Raw genomic sequence first — 5,359 nt, 5'->3', positions numbered from 1 at the left:
TTGTTAAGTTACTATGATGTGTTAATGCAAAGTTGAAATATTTTCATGCAGATGATGTAAACAGCTACACAGTTGATGTGGGCACAGAGCAGGGTGATTGTCTACAAAAAAAAACTCTACTTTTCATTTATTCCATTGTTCTAACTTCAACCCTTTGAATCTTTAAGACATTGATGTGTAGAGTGTCTGTGATGAAATCTGGAGGGACCTTCATAGCTCACCTGAAATCCTTCTGTATTGATGCCTAAATTCCAGTCTTCAGCTTAGGAGAGATATCCAAGATTTGGTGGCAGGCAAGTTAGAAAGCAATTTGGGCTGGTAAATAAATCCAAGTGTGAAGAAGGTGATTAGTGCAGAAGACAGGAGAAGGCCAAAGTCATGATCAATGTTTCACAATTTCACCCAGGGCCAGAATTATATATGCAAGACCTATTTTGCAAGTCTTTCTAAGATGGAGGCTCTGAAAAGGAGATAGTAGGTAGGTGTTGTGGGAAATTTAAATGTATCAGCTAAGCAACCAGCTTTAAAATTCCAAACCCCAAATGAAGGCAAACGCTACAAATTAAACACATAGGTGTCTGCTTGCTGCAGAAATGCAATGCAAGGTAGAACAGCTTCACATAATGATCAGATAGGGTGATTTTCCAGTGTAGAAAAAGCAACCTTTGAACCTTGGACAGCAAAAAGATTATACTGAAGGAATTTTCTGAGCATATTATGAATAAGAGCTGAAGTCAAGAATAATCAAACAGAGGGTAGAATAATCAAATGTATTCTCCCAAGGGCCTGGCTGGAACTGATCAACATTCACTCTGTGCAAAGATAATGTGCTATTCCAGGAGTGACTCAGCATTTAAAGTGCAAATTTTACCTTACATGAATTTTCAACCTAATGGAGGAAGGTAGATAAAAGGGGGAAAGTGCATGGATGATGTAATGCAGAGTAGACTGTTTTAATCGCCACAGAAGGTAAAGGGCTAGAAATTCACAGGAGAGAGAAACAGCTTCTCACAGAGCATGAGGACCGTGTGGAAAAGATGTATTTGATGGCTAAAGGCAATTTCTTGCTTTATTATGTTTGGAATATTTTATTTTTAATCTTGTTCTTTTCTGATCAAAAAAAAATGCTGTAGAAAATTTATAAAATACATATAAGTATTTTTGTATAAAAATGAATGCTCTCACCAAACATTAGATATTAGTATTTTGGAGTATCTGTTTCAGTCTTTTTCAGCATATATTTATGTCATGAAACATGACATAGTCATGAAACAAACCACTTGATGTTACAGTTTTTATATATTTTTATATCTTACTATGGTTTGCCCTAACACATGAAGAGCACTCTTACATGCTATTAAGGATTATTTGAAAACATACTTTTATTAGCTGCATAATTTATTTAACCTTTTCCATTTGGGGAGATATTTTTGCTCTTTTCAGTTTTTTTCCCCCACCATTGCAAATAATTTTGTCTCCGCCTCTGGTTCTTGACACAAAGCTCCTAAACCCTTTGTAAATAGAGGTGCCAAGGGCATCTTTTGTTTTAACATTTGGTCCTTGGCTCCAGTTCTTAAAACCCTTGTAATTTCCCGAGTGGTAAGAGCACTAAGGGCATCTTTTTCCCTAATATTTGATCTTTGGCCCCACTTCCTGTTGGAGTTCCTAAATCCCTTGGGATTTTCTGAGTGACAATAATATCTTTTGTTTTAATGAGGTGACTCTTGGTGGGCTCCTGGGTGGGGGCTGGCCATCAAATCATGATTAAAAAGACCACACCACGATTAGAAAGACCAAGCCTTTAGAACAGGCAGAAAGCTAGATATGAGCAGAGAAAGGGAGGTGGGCCAAATGGCAGGAAACCATTCATCCTTGGGCAGACAGAGGAAAGCAAGAACCTCTGGACTAATAAGAAATCACACATTTTGGGGTGACAAATGTCCTGGAGGCAGACAAAGAAAGGTGGGAAAAGGTAACCTTTTGTTCATTATGCCCTTATTACAATAAAATTAGCCTTGCAGATTAGAAGTACCCATTGTGCACTGATGTCATGACACTTCTGATCAAGACTAAATAAGGACAAAAACTCCTCCTCCCCTCCTGAAGGTGGAACTGGAATGGAAATCAAGAAATACAACCCCAAACCCCTTCCTCTCCAATGAATATTATGCCCATTCATTTTTACACTCTATGTAACCAGCTTGCCAAAGAAACTCAGCACAGCTACTCACCTGAGCCTGCCTGCTCTCCCCTTGAGAGCATCCTATCACTTAATAAATCTTTACTTTACTTTCTTGATCTCTGTGTCTCATCTCTGAATTATTTCTGCGACAAGACCAGAACCTATTCACTAGCAACAAAACTATGATTAGAAGCTTGGAATTTTCAGTCCCACCTGCCCCCACCCCCTCATTGTCCAGAGAGGGGAAAGGGACTGCATATGGAGCTAATGACTGATCATGCCTATATCATGAAGTCTCAATAAAAATCCCAAAAGTATGGGATTCAGAGAGCTTCTAGGTTGGTGAACACACCTACATGCTGGGAGGATGGTGCATGCCAACTCCATGGGGACAGAAGTTCCTGTGTTTGGGACCCACCCAGACTTCACCCTCTGTATCACTTCATCTGGCTGTTCGTCTGTATCCTTTATCATATAATAAGCTGGTAAACATAAATAAGTGTTTCCCTGAGTTCTATGAGCTATTCTAGCAAGTATTCAAATCCAAGCAGGGGAATCATGGGAACCTCTGATTCGTAGCCAAGTCAGACAGAAGTTATAGGTAATCTGGGGATCTATTACTTGCTATTGGCATCTGAAATGGGGAGCAGTATTATGAGACTGAACCATTACCCTGTGGGCTCTGTGCTACTGCCAATTAGTGTCAGAACTGAATTGAACTGTAGGATATCTGGCACCAGAGGATTGCTCGGTGTGGGAAAAAAAGAATCCATACAACTGCAGTCGGAAGTGTTGTGTGTGTGGCAGTAGTGTGAGAATAAAGGAGAAACACCCAGCAGGAGTGAGCTGTTCCTACTTACCCTCCTACATGCAAAATACATTCACCCCCACCCACTGCAAAGTCCCCAGAGGTCTCATGCCATTATAGCATTAGCTCAAAGTCCAGAATCTTGTCCTTTACATCAGACCCAGAGGTGGATTAGGCCTCTTGAATGTAGTTCTTTAGTTCACCTCCTTGAGTACAGTTCATCTTGATCTGTTGCTCTGTGAAATGAAAGAGACAAGACATTACCTTCCCACCCCCCCGACCCCCACCCCAATACAATGGTGGGACAGGGAAAGGATAACAAGCATAGGTGTTCCTACTCAAAAAGGGGGAAATGGGAGAGACAAAGGAGCCACTGGTCCATGGCAATTCTGAAATCCAGTTGGCCAGACATAAAAAAGTTCCTTGATGAGATTTTAAAGTCTATAAACACTCCAGTACATATCTGAGAGAAATGAGTTGTTTTTTAGTTTTGTTTTAAATTATAACTACCATAACATTTTTACAAAAAGAATATAATAATTCCTTAATATGATCTGATATCCAGTGTTAAAAAGTATCCCCAATTTCAAAACAAGGTGTATAAACTGCATTTGATTAACACACCTAAGTCTTGAAATCTGCAATGATTTCTCCTTTTCCTTTACTTATCTATTTATTTATTAATTTGTCATTTGCTTTCCAACATTGTGAATATGCTGAGTATATCTCTTGGTGTTACATGGCATCTTCCTCTGTCCCATGCATTAACCATAAGCAGATAATGTGCTTGCTTAGATCTAGGTTTAATCTTTTGCAGGATAATTTCATGGGTGATATTATCTATTGCATCATACCAAAAGGTCCATAACATCTTATTGTCTCTTTTTATGATATTAAAATTGATCAGTGAGTTCAGGGTATCTCAGCCAGGTCCACATACTATAAGATTCCCCTACTAATTTTTGCCTAATGTTTTTAAGCAATCATTGATGATTATTGCTTAAATGCACTTCTTCATTAGCAGTTCCAAAATAGTGACATTTTAAAAGGAAGACTTCTTTCTTTAGCCATTTGGTTATCTGGAAATACTGTTCATACAGAAAAGATAGATGCTTGATTTTTTTCAGTTTCATTTATCACATTTTAGAATAATGAAATTGGTGCCTTAACAACTTTTAAAGGTGATTAATTAGGTCTTTTAAAAAGATATTATTATCAACTCATGATTTTTCATATATTTGACGTTTCAATCCCCCCCCCACCAGTCATTATTCTAACTTAATGGTCCCATCCTAATTGTCAGGGGGACACCCTTCAAGTTGGTACCTCCATCCTTTTGACTCAGACACAGGCTGAGCAGCTGGGTGGAGGGTCACGTGGAGACCGTGCAGTCTTCAATCCTAACCAGAATTTCACGCTGTGACCTCGAATATGACTCTAGCAACCCAAGTCCTGCCAACTGCCTGAATTCAGCTTTCTCAAGCAATTATGTGAACTACTTCATACCCTTCCAATGAATTATTTTGAATTTAAGCGAAGAATCCCTTCTGATCTAAGAAGGAGTAGAAATCAGGAGACCAGTTAACGTAAGACGGAGTGAAGAAGCATGTTCAGAAAAGTGAGTGCCATGTGACATCACTTATGTAAATTAAAACCAAAACATATTTTGATTAAACAAAATATAGTATATATGCAGTAGAGCTACCGCATCGATAGATATAATGGACTGTGGACCACGCATCAGAATCATGGGAGTGCTGCGTCTTTAATAGTGGGGTGAGGAGGAACAAAGTTATGTAACTGCAGTAACTGGGTTAAAGCTTTTTGGAAGGAGCTAAAAGCAGCTGGCCTCTGATCTATTTACTCCTCTCAGCTGGTAAATGTGGAGATGCCCAGGGGACTAAAGAAAAGGCAAAAACTCAACCAAACCTTGAGTAAAGAGATTAATCATATTTGCTTGGAAGAAGAGAATTTACCTGCTGAATGCACTTAACAGGCTATCCCCTGGCCACAGGATTACTTATACTAAATAAATCTAGAATTGAGGAGGCATGGTTCTATAGCTAAGTAACTCTCTGGGATATAAAATAGCCTGTTTGGTGACCTGAGAACTTCATTAAAGACCTCATCAGTAATCGTGGGTTACGGGGCATATTCGTTTGCTAGGGCTGCCATAACAGGATACCATAGACTGGCTTGTTTAAACAAAAGAAATCTCTTTTCTCACAGTCCTGGAGGCTAAAAGTCCAAAACCAAGGGGTCAGCAGGTTTCTTTTGGTTTCTTTTGACGCCTCTCTCTTTGGCTCGGAGATGGCCGCCTTGTGCTATGTCCTCACATAGTTGTCCCTTGGTTTGTATTTTCCATGTTC

The sequence above is a fragment of the Camelus bactrianus genome, chromosome 3 (genome assembly GCF_048773025.1).
Source record: "Camelus bactrianus isolate YW-2024 breed Bactrian camel chromosome 3, ASM4877302v1, whole genome shotgun sequence".
Lineage (NCBI taxonomy): Eukaryota > Metazoa > Chordata > Mammalia > Artiodactyla > Camelidae > Camelus > Camelus bactrianus.
This window is presented reverse-complemented; position numbering follows the sequence as displayed.